The sequence below is a fragment of the Podarcis pityusensis genome, assembly GCF_964106645.2.
Source record: "Podarcis pityusensis genome assembly, chromosome: W".
In the NCBI taxonomy this organism is placed as follows: Eukaryota; Metazoa; Chordata; class Lepidosauria; order Squamata; family Lacertidae; genus Podarcis; species Podarcis pityusensis.
Genome location: NC_138045.1, coordinates 36433468 through 36448990, shown reverse-complemented (window position 1 = coordinate 36448990; position 15523 = coordinate 36433468). Strand labels below are relative to the sequence as shown.

The window sequence follows — 15523 nt, the reverse complement described above, 5'->3', positions numbered from 1 at the left end:
TTGGAGGATTTGGGTGTGACAAGCTGTAGCAGCGCACTGAATAAAACAACTTTGAGAAGCTGGAACACCAGGCTGTTTTCTTTTCTAATAAAAATATTCACTGTGCAGTTCACAGGCACAAAACTCAATGTTGATATTGTCCAGGAAATGGGTTTTCAGTTGGAGGGCATGGGTTGCGTGAGAGCATGTTGTGCGGGATAACCAGTCTCATATAACCAACATGCTTCAGTCTAATTAGTGCATGAAGGGGTTAACACCATAGAGTAAGCTGTCCTGCCATCTTAGCCATGTCTCTTCCCCTTACCTTGGGAGTGAGTTCTGATCTATTCTGGTATTCACTTCTTCAGCGTTTAATGTACTGTAGGTTTTTCCTGATTTTATGGTTTTATCTTTCTGTAAACAGCGGATGTTTTTGCCTGGAGGGGGGCCGTATTCTGCAATGTGCTATCAATGCAATAATAGTGCAGCTTTCTAATGGACTGTCCACGCAAACATCATTCTGCTTTCTCAGTTGCTCTGCAATGCTTCGCCAGGGTTACCACATCATGGCCCCCTGGGGGTGCGCTCCTGTGTTGTAGCTCAGCAAAAGCAGGACAAAATTCCTCTAGTATGGCTCACAGTGAGGGCTGCTGAGAGTTGGGAGAGATCTCGGAGGCCAAAGAGTTTGCTTTTCTGCTCAGTACAGGGGATCTTGCCAGCTCTTCACCCCTGACTGGCCGAAGATGCCCATCTCTCATCCAGGCAGCTCCACAGCGTGCCTGGATGATGACTCAGATGGAGCTGGACACACCATTCCTGAAGGATGCAATAATATTGCAATTGTGGTGGGCCAACTACATGCCAACAGGATGTCGGACTGAATGGGCCTTGGCCTGACCCAGCAAGGCTCTTCAAATGCGCTTATGTTCCCCTGACTTTGGGGACGCCTTGCAGGAGTCTCACCCGTCTCATGGCTATTCTTCTAGTGTGGACCAGTTCGACAAGCTCTCCCCCAAAAGCAGGTGCACCATCCAGAACATGCTGGCGCTGTACCTGAAGAAGAAAGCGAACACAGACCAGGAGGCAGGGACTTCTAGGGGAAGCGAGGCCTTCATGCGGGAAGCCTTGACTTCTCACGTGCTCCCCGGGATCAGCTTCGACCCCACCACCCAGTCTTCTGCTGGTGTCACTCTTCCCCCTGGCCCAGAACAGGAGGCTCCTTCCCAACACGCAGAATGCCTTGCACGTGATCGATGGGCCTGTGCTCACTGTGACATAGGCCGGGCCGGATTTATGTATAGGCTAAGTAGGCAGAAGCCTAGGGCCTCTAGATCTAGGGGGCCTCGCCAGCCTGCCCGCTCCCCAGCGCCGCAGTCTTCCCTCTCCCAAATTGCAAACCCAAGACTTCATGCAGGGCATTTCTCCCCCATTTCAAGGACATTTTTCTTCAAAAGGAAAGGTGGACTTGGAGAAGGCAAGCAAAATGCGAGGGAGATAGTGAAAGATACAGGAAATTGAATGCAGATTTCCAAAAAATAGCAAGGAGAGACAAGAGGGCCTTCTTAAACGAGCAATGCAAAGAAATAGAGGAAAACAACAGAATGGGAAGAACCAGAGATCTGTTCAAGAAAACTGGAGCTATGAAAGGAACATTTCATACAAAGAGTACCATAATAAAGGACAAAGGTGGAAAGAACCTAACAGAAGCAGAAGACGTCAAGAAGAGGTGGCAAGTATACACAGAGGAATTATACCAGAAAGATATGGATGTCTCATACACCCCAGGTTGCTGACCTTGAGCCTGACATCCTGGAGAGCAAAGTCAAATGGGCCTTAGAAAGCACTGCTAATTTTGTTAAAGATGATGCTGTTAAGGTGCTACACGCAATATGCCAGCAAGTTTGGAAAACTCAGCAGTGGCCAGAGGATTGGAGAAGACCAGTCTACCTCCTTTAGAGGAAAAGGCCTTGAGGGGAGGACCTGTTGCCTCCACAATCCTTCCTAAACGTGCATAAGCTGAGAGGCAATTGTCTGGCAAATGTGGTGCTGTGGGGAGGCAGGAACATTTTCCTGCAGTTAAGTATTCTCTAAGGTCCTTTCCCGAAACTTCCCCAAACGGTTCTGAAGCCTCTCTAACCTCAGAAGTCTTTTCCTCTCTCCGGAATTCTGGGATTCGAGGATAACTTCATGGAGAAGGAAAGAAACCTGCAGAATCAGCAAATGAGTGCCCGCCGGGAGCCTCCACCCCCACCGCTGCCACCAAGCAGGCTGTAAGTTGCCTTAGAGGTGTACTGTGCCCTCCCGCCTCCTTGCTTTTAAGGACTACTTGAGTTCTGTTCTCATCTCCCTTAGGCGTATCCGTGACAAGGAGAGCATGAGCAAGAAGCAACCCCAATGACCCACACTATGCGCCAGCTCTTTGTGCCTTCCACACATCCGCAGTCCGGACAGAGAGAGGTATTCATCAAGCACGTCCTCGCCAAGAGAGAGAAGGAATATGTCAACACCCAGAATTTCAGGTCAGATCATGCAAAAGTGCAAAGACCAGTGGAACCTGTATCAGAGTTGGGGCTGGAGAAAGCGACATCTACATGACAGCTTTATTGTTGGGTGCCAGGCAAAGTCTGTCCTGTTCACTCAGGCCACATGGGTGGGTAATGGAAAGTATTAGTTGTGGTGGGCAATTTTCCTTGGTCCCACATACTGAACCGTGGCTTCATATTATGAGCAGGACGGCAGCCTCTCCTCCAGGTTTGCACACCTCTCCCCCACCCCAAGCCTATTGGGAAGCTTCCACTTGGATTTTTTTTTTTTAAATGATATTTATTAAGAATTTTAAAATTACAGGAAAAAGAAAGAGAAAGAAAGAGAAGAAACAAAAGAAAAACAAACCACAATCCAGCAATACAAATTAATAATCAAAAAGTAACAACAAAACACGTAACACAAGACAATCAAAAAGCAAAAATAAACCACAAAAATTTAAAAACAAATCCAATATTCCCAAATCCTTAACTGTCATTGCCTTATTTCATCGACCTCCTCACTCCTCCCTTTTTTGTATCCTAGTTGTTAATTATCACAGCAAATCCTTTCCATTTTTCATAATATTCTGTCATTAAATTAACTTAATCTATTTTAACCTTATCTTACTATAAAAGACCCTAAAACTTAAAACTTAGATCTTATTTATACCAATTTCTCATAACCATAACATATTCTTACATAATTCTTTTAACATTTTTGCTAAAGCCAAATGATTTCGTTCCAACATTTTTCTAACATTCATCAATTTTATAAAACAATCCTAATATTTTTTTAAAAAAAACTTTCTTCCAATCTTCACCCAGCGTCTCTTCCTCCTGGTCCCGGGTTTCGTCAGTCCTTTCTATCCCATCAATCTAGCTCATTAACCTGGTAATCTTATGTCCGAGGCCCTTAAGTCTCTTCCATGTCCCTTCCGCCGCTCTTCTTCATATTTATACCTGTACTTTACTTTGTCTCCTGCTCCTTTCACTCGTGGAAACTCCAACTTGACAGTGTTTTTGACCCTTCTCGACAAATCAGCCCCTTTTCCATAGTCCACACTAAACTCCATGTGGTATTTAAAAACATGTTTCAAAATCCCTCCAAAATTAAGAGCCCCCACAACCCCAAATATCTCATGGCCCATTGCCAGACTTGAAAAGTCAAAACATCCCTGCATAGGGGGGTCTGTCCAACCCCCCATTTCCAAACCAAACAAAACTCTATCTCTCCAAGTCTGGCTTTTTCCAAGTTCATTTGTCAAATCCAACAACTCATGATCCTGCTGGGCCACAGCTCCCTCCATCTCTGGCACCCAAGGTCCAGCAACATCCTCTTCCCTCATCTGATCTGTCAGAGCACACTCCTGATTTGATTCCTGGGTGGGTTCTATATAGTTACCCACTACCTGTCCAAAATTTCTGATCGCAACAGTCATCAAGTCCGTCTTCTCATGTAACTGTTCCAATAGGGCACTTGTTTTGCAGAAAGCACGCACCAGAGCTTCTGAATACATTGTTATACAAGGTCAGAAGTCTATTCCCACGATCGTAATCTGTTGCAGCTGCAGAGCTCCCCGATTCAGATTTAGTAACAGTTTCACAGGCTCCCTCTAGGGGAAGAACTTCTGTTTGTTCTTTCCTTTTAAAAGCAAATCTAGCAACAAAGTTTCCTTTTTCAGATATTTTGTCAATATTTGTTCCTTTAAAATGTGGAGGAGAACGATGGAATCACTATGTTTCTCTTCTTTTAACTGTCTGTCAAAGACGTTTGTCTATGGTCAATGAACTTCCCAAAAAACGTCACTCCTGACACCCCGCTCCCAGGTTCAAGACGGTGGAAAATTACTTTTCTTTACACTCTCTTCTGCAGGTTTAACCAGTCTGGAAAAAATCCCCCCTCTTCTCCTGCTTCCGAAGGGGGTTCAACAATTTTAAATGATGAAAGTTAATCCTTTACAAACGATTTTCTGAACTCTAGTTTGCCATGTCTTTGCTTTAATCTATCTACAAGAAACGGAAGGCTGACTTCCTGTTTAGACCTTCCCGTTTCAGTGCCAAATTGAGAAGAATTTCTTAGTCCAAATTTCCTTTCTATTCGCAGGTCATTATTTAAAGTCCAATTGTCCAAAATTGAGCTACTCATGGGTAATTGTTTTGAAAGCCAAATTGTCCCAGGAAAAAGGCAGCGCTCTCCGGCAACGGCTATGTGGTTTCGCTCCATGGAAGAAGCAGTTGACTCTCAGCACCGCGCCACTTGCCCCTCTTCACTCCGGAGCCCGTAGCTGGGTTCCTTTACAAGTTGGGGGGCGCGAAGGGTGCCCGCCGAGTCCCATGGTCACAGGCTTCATCCGCCTGTGATTTTTCAAAGGGTCCCCGCTTCGCCGTAGCGGGAAAGACCCGTTTTCCGTGGAGCCAGTCCCTCCGGATCAGAGGGAGTCCGCCATTACCGATGGCGCCACCCCGGAAGTTGCTTCCACTTGGATTTTAAATTAACCACAGTTTGGTGTGTCCAGATCCTATGGTGGTTCATTTTAACAGCTTTGTAAACCCACGATTGGAAGTTGGCTTGTTTCAATGAGCCATGGTTCAAATGAAGTGGATTGTGCAGCTTCAGACATTGTGACAAGATGCAGTTAATCCAAAACTGAAGCAAAACCTTTGGAACTCCTCCTAAAAGCTGTGCTGGAGGACAGGGAGGTGTGACCCCCCCCCCCAACACTTGGTGTGGGTCATCCTTATAATGCTAAGCTTACTACTTCAAACAAAGTTTTTGAGTTTTGCTTTGGTTATTTCCTTGTACAGTGGTGCCTCGCAAGACGAAATTAATTCGTTCCGCGAGTTTTGTCGTCTTGCAATTTTTTTCGTCTTGCGAAGCACGGTGTCGGGAAAGTTTTGGAAAAGCTTCAAAAATCACCAAAGTCTTTAAAAACCTCAAAAAAGGCTACCACACCGTGTTCTATGAGTTGCTCCTTGGAGACAAGTCGCAACTGTATTAACGGTGTTAAGAAAAAGGAAACAAACTTGCAAGACGTTTCCGTCTTGCGAAGCAAGCCCATAGGGAAAATCGTCTTGCGAAGCAGCTCAAAAAACAAAAAACCCTTTTGTCTTACGAGTTTTTTGTCTTGCGAGGCATTCGTCTTGCGAGGTACCACTGTACTGTTAGTAGTAAGGTAAAGGTAAAGGGACCCCTGACCATTAGGTCCAGTCGTGGCCGACTCTGGGGTTGCGGCGCTCATCTCGCTTTATTGGCCGAGGGAGCCGGCGTGCATCTTCCGGGTCATGTGGCCAGCATGACTAAGCCACTTCTGGCGAACCAGAGCAGCACACAGAAACACCGTTTACCTTCCCACCAGAGTGGTACCTATTGATCTACTTGCTCTTGGACGTGCTTTTGAACTGCTAGGTTGGCAGGAGCAGGGACCGAGCAACGGGAGCTCAGCCCGTCGCGGGGATTCGAACCGCCGACCTTCTGATCTGCAAGTCCTAGGCTCTTTGGTTTAACCCACAGCGCCACCCATGTCCCACTGTTAGTAGTACCCAGTGGCCATTTGTTTTTCATGTCTGCTTTTATGATATGTTTATCAGTATGTGGTTAGCAGCTTCAGATGCTACTGTTTTACAGAGGCTGTTTAGCTTGCTCTTTTTACCCCTTTACTAGACAGGCTGTATTTCTGTGCTGTTTTCAGAGTCGGGAATGCCCATTCCTTCATGGCCAGCATGGAAACACAGAATGCTAGCCATTTAGGAGGTTTGCAAAGAGGACAAGGGTGTTACGGGGTAATCTTCTAGTAAACAAGCTTGTTATGACTGAAAACCCTAAAGAAAGTCTGAAAAGAGTGCTGGAATTGATTAAAGAATTTGGAGAAGTGGCAGGCTTTAAGCTGAATATAACAAAAACAAAAATGCTTGTTAAAAATGTAACCACAGAAGAAAAGGACGACTTAGAAAAAATATTGGGCCTGAAAATCTCTTCAAAAGCGAAATACTTGGGTATTTGGATCACCCCCAAGAACATAAACTTATTTCAGGATAATTACACCAAAACTTGGTTAGAGATTAGAAAAAACTTGGTAACCTGGAGTAAACTAAAATTAACATTTCTGGGTAGGATTTCCATTATAAAGATGAATGTGCTTCCAAAATTAATCTTTTTATTTCAAATGATTCTGATACTGGGTGAAGCAGGTTTTCTCAAGATATGGCAAAGAGAAATTTCCAAATTCCTGTGGGAAGGGAAGAAACCTAGGATTAAACACCTGATCTTAATAGACATAAAAGAGAGAGGAGGCTTTTCCCTACCCGACCTAAAACTTTACTATGAGGCAGCCTGTTTCACCTGGCTGAAAGATTGGTGCACGTTGCAGGATCCGGATCTCCTGGACCTGGAAGGTTTTGACAACCGTTGGGGATGGCACGCCTACCTAATATATGGAAAAGCGAAAATTCATAAAAATTTTACCAACCATATAATAAGAAAGTCACTCTTTGCTGTATGGGAAAAATATAAAGACCTGATGGAGCCTAAAGTCCCGTGGTGGACTTCTCCAGTAGAAGCCATAGCAGTAAAATGGAAAAATACTCAGGAAAGCTGGCCAACATATAAAATACTTCTAAAAAATGAAGATAACCAAATAAAATTAAAAAAAAATAAAATGAGGAAATAAGAGAACACATTTCAGACTGGTTCCAATACCATCAGTTATTTGAAAAATTTAAATCTGACAAACAAAAGGGGTTCTCAGTAGAAATTTCCCGATTCGAATTTGATCTTGTAAATTCTAAAAGAAAAACTCTTTCCAAAACTTACCGACTCCTCCTTGACTGGACAGTCAAGGAGGAGGAGGTAACAGTGCCAATGGTGAGGTGGTCCCAGGATTTTGGCCATTCAATAACCATGGCCCAATGGGAAAATTTATGGAAGATCAATTGGAAATTCACAAACTGTTACACGATTAGAGAGAACTTTCAAAAAATGCAACATCAATGGTATCTAACACCATGGAAACTTTCAAAAATGTATAAAAATGTGTCAAGTAATTGTTGGAGATGCGGAGACTCAGGAACATTCTACCATATGTGGTGGATATGTAGGAAAATACAGGTATTCTGGGAGAGTATACATGCAGAACTGCAAAAAATGCTAAAGATCTCTTTCAATAAAAAACCAGAGGCCTACCTCCTGGGAATAACAGATTTGGATATTCCACAAAAGAGGAAGGGTATGTTTTTATATGTGACGGCGGCAGCAAGAGTTTTGATCGCAGCAAAATGGAAGAGTAATGAAATCCCCTCTATACAAGATTGGATCCAAAAGCTGACAGAATATGCCGAATTAGATGGTTTATCAGAAAAAATAAAGAATAAATCAAAACAGGAATTTGTTTCTAAATGGGAGGTTTTCAAAGAATATCTGAAAAATAAATATAGTAGTTTAAATTCTGTTGCAGCATTCGAGGAACTTCAGTAATAGTTGCTAGGTAGATAGAAGAAAATAGATTTATTGAGAATAAGTTTAATTATGAAAAAAATGTGTATTGGCAATAAGTAATATGAATTTGAAATATGGAATAGACGGGAAGTTGGGTCTTTAGTGTTAAGACCAATAGATGTTTTATTGTTTGCCAAGAAAATTATGTGTCTATGGTTATTTTTGTAATTTGTGTGTAATTTGGTATTTGTGTTTTTTTGTGTGTGTTTTTTTCTTGTTGTATAAATAAATATTTTTTTTAAAAAAAAAACAAGCTTGGCACAGCAGATCTGAGAGGTGGTTTTCTGCTCCCGGAAAGCCAGCCTGGAAACCAGGTTGCCAGCTGAAGGAAGAATGGAGAGATCAACCAACTCACTTGCCTTCAAGGAATTTCTGGTTGCCTGTGGCTACTGGGATAGTGCTTAAATATCAGGCTGGCTGACACATCTTAAAAAATACAAGGAAAAAGCTTTTTTTCCTTTCATTAGCAAAGCTCCTTTGGAGCCCAGAATAGCTAAGCTGAGGAAGAAGTGGCTGGTATTACTTGTTTGTTCTTGGTCCTGATCTTGCCTGCCCTTGCACACACCTGTTGTCTTTGCATATTTAACCAGCACGTCTGTTCCGATTGGAGTCCTATTCCTGCAGTTCCACATCCTTCTCTTTGGCACTTTGGCATTAGGTTCCAGGAGCTGGACCTGAGCACAGAGGCTTTCTTCTACTTGGACTCGACAAAGGAGCAAGAGTGGCTGACAGCTGTGGAAAAGGCTTTGCGTTCCAAATCCAAGTACAAGAAAGTAAGTCCAACCCCACCCATTTCTTCAGCAGCCAGACAGCTGTCAGGAGCTGGAGTGAGGAGGAGAAGGAGGAGGAACAGGTCAGCAAGAAAAAACACCTGGTGTCAGTGGTGTTTTATTCAAAAGAAGCCAACATTCTTTATTCAAAGAAACCCAAACCGTGCAGGCCTAGTGATCACAGAAACCTTTCCCAACAGGTCTTGCCCCAGTGAGGTAGTTGTGAAGACTGAAGGTTGCTACCCTCCCACCACTCTCTGAAGTCTCCTCCTCCCCCTGGTCCTTCCCAAGCAACTTGAGACTCTGACACCTTGCCTGTCTTTGCTCCATCCTCTTAATTTCTCTGTTTTCTGGGAGACCAGCAGGGAGGGGAGCTGATCGCAGCAGGATGGGGAGACCCCCTGGCTTCCTCAGCAGCCTGCCTGATCTCTGCCTCTTGACCCCCGCCTCCAGCCTGCACTTCTGCCTCAGATTCTGGACTGCTGTTTGCCACAGAATCTTCCTGCCCTCCTGCCTCTTCAGTTTCCAACACCTCCTCTTGCTCACAGTCTGCTCCCTCTTCTCCCTCTGACGACTCAGCGTCGTCGTCCCTGTGGGAATGTTCTGGGGTGCAGGAGAGGATATATTGTGGGATTATATCCTAATCCAACTTGTGCTAACAAGTTCCCAAAATATCAGCAGAGTTTATAGACATTCCCCTTTAAGTTCGCAACGGTAACGCTTGCACAGGTTCGCTAGAACCTCTATAATAATTACTCTGGTGATTTCCCCTTTTGTTCCCTCTTAAAATACAAAACACAACACAGTCTTTATAAAAGTATAAAAGAGTTTACTCACGTTCTGTTCACAATATGATCCCAGAAGGCAGACAGCTTAAAAAGGTAAAATACACTCAGAATCTATCTTGTAGTAAGATAGTCCCATCCTCTCTTGGCTGAGAGCCAAGAGGGCATCCTTGGATGTTTCCTCATCGAAGGAAGATGGCAGAGAGAGAGAGAGTGCCTGCCTGCCCTGTGCTTTTACCATTACCTGCACAGGTGAGGCCACACCCACCTCTGGTCACATGCGGAGGAAGTCCGTCCCAGGAAGTTTACCTGCTTGCTGGACTGACATCCCTCCCCATGTTCTAACATGTACGCTCTAGGAATGTTGTCATTGACTGCTCCTGTGTTTACATCCCACAGTCCCCCCACCAGTTCCCTGGCTCTGAGCCTTCTTCCCTTGGGGGATCCCCAGTTGGTGCCCCCTGCCACTCCTATCTGCATCCAGCCGGCCCAGGACAGCAAGCAATGAACAGAGCTGGTAGACATCCCAGTACCTTGCATCTTCTAGGTGCAGCTGGTGCTCATCTTTGTCAGGAAGGACCAGCTCAGCCGCATCAAGGAAGTGATGAGGGAGACAGTGGGCACAGGCATCATGGGGAAGATGGGGAGTAGACCCTGACAGCGGAATTCCCTACGTCTATCTTTCTGTCTGTCTATCTGTTTTTCTAATCTCTGCCAACCAGTTCCCCCCTCTTTCCTGCTTGCTCACTAACAGGCATCTTTGCTCCACCCCTGCAGGGTAACAAGAGGTGTGTGGCCATGAGGCTTGTCTGCAACAATACCAGCTTCTGCGTTGTCAATTCCCACCTTGCTGCCCATGTGGAAGACTTCGGGCGCCGAAACCAGGATTAGAAGGATATCTGTGCCCAGATGAGCTTCCTGCCCCCTGACCAGGGTCTGCCGCAGCTGACAATCATGAAACACGAGTGCGTTTCGAGGGCTTAGAGGGAGAGAGCCTTGGCTGATGTAACTTGCTGGTCTCCGCTATCTGGAGAAGCAAATTGAGTCATGTTTCTGTAACTTTCCTGCCTGTGTGTAGCTCAGGGTTGGCAGCATTTGTTGTTGTTTAGTCGTTTAGTCGTGTCCGCCTCTTCGTGACCCCCTTGACCAGAGGACGCCAGGCCCTCCTGTCTTCCACTACCTCCCGCAGTTTGGTCAAACTCATGCTGGTAGCTTCGAGAACACTGTCCCACCATCTCGTCCTCTGCCGTCCCCTTCTCCTTGTGCCCTCCATCTTTCCCAATGTGATAGGAATTTTATGGTTTTAGATATATGGCAACGTTCATAACCACACGTACATAGATCAACACAGGAAGACCAATCTGGAACCATTTTGATTCCTAAACTGACCAAATCCTGGAAAAGCCTCCCCATTGTCTCTTTCCTCACAAATCCTGTCTCAAGGATATGTCTGTTTGAATAAGGTGCGAGCCTGTGACCTGGCCCAGGAAATAAGTATTTTACCACTACAAAAGAATGGCCAGGCTCCCCAGGAAATCCAATCAAGTAACCTGCTAGACAGGAGATAAACAAGGACAAGAGAAAAACAACATTTAAATTTCTGTGATGTAGGTGGGATGTATCTGAGGGGTGGTCTTAGATTACACCCCTTCTGTGATGTATGCATAATGTTTCTGGGGGTGGTCCTGATCTAGAGAATGGGAATTTCAAAAGTCTTTATAAGGCCTTGCAGGCCATTGTTCTGGGTCCTCTTCCTCTCCTGCGTGTGAGGGGAGTACCCTGTTGCAACAGATTAATAAAGATCAAGCTTACTAGCTGCTTTGCTTCTCAATATTCTCTGGTTGGCCTCTGTTATTTTCTCCTACCAATAGGGAACCTATGTAAGGACTCTATATGGGCTCTTGGATACCCCATAAGGGAAAAAGGGCATATTTTTATTTACAACAGATGGCGACCACGCATGAAGGGACTTTTGGTTACCCGGATTCTGGAAGCGAGGAAGGACTGGTTATCCAGCGCGCACCAGGCAGTTTGCCAGGAGGAATAGCCAGTCTTCCATCGATCCCAGGGTCTGGAAATAACTGGAGTTTCAGCGGGGCTAACCAGAGGAAGCAACGCTTGATCAGGCCGGCCTTAAACAACCAGTCAAGAGATCGTGGGATCACCAGGAACAGCGCATGCGGAAGTGAGTATTAAGTAGGAAACACGGGTAGTGGGTTGGGGTCTCTAAACCACAGCAACCAAAATTCTTTAATTCTTCCTTTTCCCTTCAAATCTAAAATTTCTACTTTTTTCCTCATCTAAAAATTGCCTTCTCCTTTCTGTCCCCTCAATCTCAACACCAGCCCTAGCCCTTCGGAGTATGCCCAGGCAAAAGTTGTGTGTGACTTCTTTCATTTCCCTTCTACAGTCTATATGCCGACCTATTCCTTCGGAGTTTTGCCCAGAAAAAGGTCGTGCTTTTTCTTCTGTACTGAAAACTATAACTCCCAGGTGCAGCCGCACCTCTGCCATGGCGATCTTTGTTAGAGATGACCTGTGAGCAGAGAAAGCAAGGGCACCTGATTCCTTTCCTTCTTTGTCATTTCTGAGTCCCAATCTGGCACTGCGCTACGCAAGCGTCCAGTAGGGAACTCTCAGGTTAGATTGTAAGAGGCAGGAGGTTGCTGTGGGCTCCCTGGCTGAGTAATGACCAAAGGGGGGGGGGTTGAGATCGCTGACCGCACTGTTAGCTTAGTAGCCAGGAAAGGCCAACAGCTGTACCAGCCTAGTAAGTCAGGCCAGACGAACGGCGGTGTGTCACAGTACTAATTCTCGGAGTTGTCCAAAATTGAGTGTACTGTGGGTTATTTATTGTGTTTCCTGAAAAGTGGGGATAAAACCCCGACTGCAGTATAAAAGCAAAAGCTAGCGCTATTAAAAATTCTTAAAATGGGTGCACCTCAATCAAAAGAAATGAACCCGCAGACTCCTGATGGGAAAGAAGCCCAGTTGGTGCTTAATTCCCACCTGGACTCTGACAGTCCCCTTCAATTTGTGTTTAAGAAACGTTTTTCCAGTGTTTAAATTGTACTTAGGTAACATCCAGCAGCTGCTTAACTTAAATGTTTGTTATTTGAGAGAGGCTCCAAAAGAGTTTTCCTCCCAAGTGGTAGAATCCTGTATACGTGCTTGTTCCAGTCTATTCTGGGAATGTGAAGTTAACCCAATGTTTCTGCTGCAAAAGCCTAGTTGAGCCAACTGCTCTCTCAAGCTAAAATGCAGTGTATGTATTTCATTAAGCATATGCCTATGAAAGTAAGGTGTTCCTTCTAAGAAAAATATGTGAGTCCAGTTTTAACTTTGATTTGGTTGGACAGAAGAGTTATTGTAAGGCATTGTATTACATTGATATCAGTCTCTATAAGACTTCCTGACCTCTTTTCTTAGAAAATACCCCCCCCCCCTTGTTTCATTCTGTCTCGTTTCAGGTTTTTTTCCCCTTCTCCTTATTCTGTGCCAGGTAAATTTACTCCCGAGTAAGCTTCCTTTAAAGGAAACTGCAAAGGGGGGGGGCATAGATTAGGCTTACTATTCCTCTGCAAGTTCAGGAAAAATTGTTCACTTTTGTATTCTGTGCCAGGTAAATTTACTCCCGAGTAAGCCCTTGACCAATCCTGTAAATAAAAGGGCAGTAAAATTTGTCTGCAAATGGTAAGGCTGAAATGACTGAGAATGTTAAAAAAAAAAAAAATCCTATGAATTCTAACTCTCTGGCCATTTTTACTCATAAATAAGAGAGCGGTTGATTGTTCCGCGAATGACCAGATAAAATGACCAATAATGATAGCCCTTTCCTGTACATAAAGGAAGCACTCCTTTTGCTTGGGCTGAAATTGCTAGCTTTGGTGAATACTTAAATTGCTGAGTTTCTCTTTTTGTTTTAAAATCTAACCCTATTTTTAAAATCTACTCCTTACCTTTCCCTTCCTTATTCTAATTGAGCCAAAAGATGCAACATTTCAATGGTATAAAAGGTTTGCTGAGACATGAACTCTGCACATGCACAGAGGCTAGATCAGCTTACAAAAAAGAGAGAGCGAGAGAAAAGGAGGGGGGAGAGAGAAGGTTTGGAGAGCGTGAAACCTATACAAATTTCCTTATGTAAAACTTGGAACCATTGAGGGAAATCACCCTTAATGTGTTTTGCTCCAGGGGCTACTTAAGACAAAAGAGTTAAGTACTGGACATGCCAAATTCTTTTCACAGGTAAATATCAAAGCACTCCCACTGTGAGTTCCTCTCTTGAGTAGTTTCTCCCCCCCCCCATGGGATTTAAATTTTATAAGTTTTTTTTTTTTTTTTTTTTTTTGGTGTGTGTGTGTATATGCCTATGCATTTTAGGAACAGCATTTCCTGACAGACCTCTCACATGAAATAATTTTCCCTTTTAACAGAGTGTCCTTTCTTTTCTCCCACAGCACAAATGATAATGAGGGGATGCAAACAGTGATTTAAATACTCTATAAAAAGTAATTGCATTTGTTTTTCTTTTTGTCTTTCTTCCCTTAAAGCCAAACAGTCACTTTCTTTCTGTTCAGCAAAAGAAGTCTGAATCCCTGCTATATTAGTGACTTCCCTCTATCTCTTTGTGGCTTTGACATTTTTTTTAGGTTACAAATAATCTGTTTTCGTTTATTAAGTTCGTTTTATCAGTTCTTCCATTATATATATGAAATTAATCGAAGCACAACCAAACATTATTTATGGAATTGTATTTGTCTACCATTTTGCCTGAGCATTTCTTATTAATTCTGTCATTTTGGCTAGTGCAAGGTACTTGCACAACTTTAAATTGCCATTCATTTTTTCTTGGTATTAACTCATTTCCCAGTATTCCGCTATTAACATTACAGCCGATGTTGTCACATCAAGAAACACTCTTTTATTTTCGTTTGGGATGATAGAATGCCAAAACAGATTACTTCGGGTTTCTTATAAATTGTGTGTCTTAGCATTTATTCATTTTTGGTTCCTCATAGGTCATTTTGTGTGTGTGTTTTACTTTGGGGACATGTTCATCACATGTTGAAAGTCAGTTTCATGAAGTTCTTTTATTGGATAGCACATGGTGAATTTTAAGTTTTCCCCATTGTTTTCCCTTTTTTTTTTAGTCCAGTAGTAATCTGTGTGGTTTTGATAATATCTTTGTACTATTTAATAATGGTTCTTTTCTGAATCTGATGTCTTTGTGTCAAGTCCGTTTTCATCTAACTGGTAATCTAATTTTTTGCTTTCTTTTTAATTTTTAACCTTTCTTGTATTTTTTACAGTTCTCTTTCTCTACATGTGGAGTAATTTTTTATTAAGTGAAGGAAAGCAAACAAACTTAGCAGATAATAACAGTAATTGTATGGAAATGTGATAATGAATAAAATGTTTAATCCACTAAGATTGTTATTATTTGCAGCTTCCCATGGAAACTGGAGGACATCCTTTTTGCCTTTTGCCCCTTCCTTGTCTAACTGTGTTTTTAAGTCTCCCCAAAACCCTGCCCCCTTACAGGATATCACTTCTACAGATGTGCAATGATGAAAAGCAGCAACAACCCCTCAACTCAGTTCTTCGCCATCACAAGACCTGCAACAACAACAGACACCAAAGTTTCAAAGTGGCCACAGCTATCTCTTTCAAAGGATATAGACTGATGGGGAGTGGGGCTGACAAAAGGGGGAGGAGTTGAATTGCAAGGACATTTTCTCACTTTTGAACTTTAAGACTGTGCTCCAGGATTGAGAAGATCACAATTGTCTCAAGATATGCAACTGATATTTAATTAGGTTTTTTTGTATTATGTGTTATTACGTAGGAATGTTGAAATGTGTCTGACAGTGTGTTATTTCCACAAAGGGGGGGGGGGGGTATTTTTGTGTGTAATTGTTTTTATGTTTAATGTCTTATTGCTTACACACCAATGGAGAATTCTCATGCATT

General features: G+C 43.4%; 1 pseudogene across 1 annotated transcript in view; it reads right to left on the bottom strand.

The window, feature by feature from the left end:
- The window catches only part of LOC308467697 (inositol polyphosphate 5-phosphatase OCRL-like), a 552529-nt pseudogene that overhangs the window by 110264 nt on the left and 426742 nt on the right, over positions 1-15523 (bottom strand). The gene's annotated exons all lie outside the window — the stretch shown is intronic.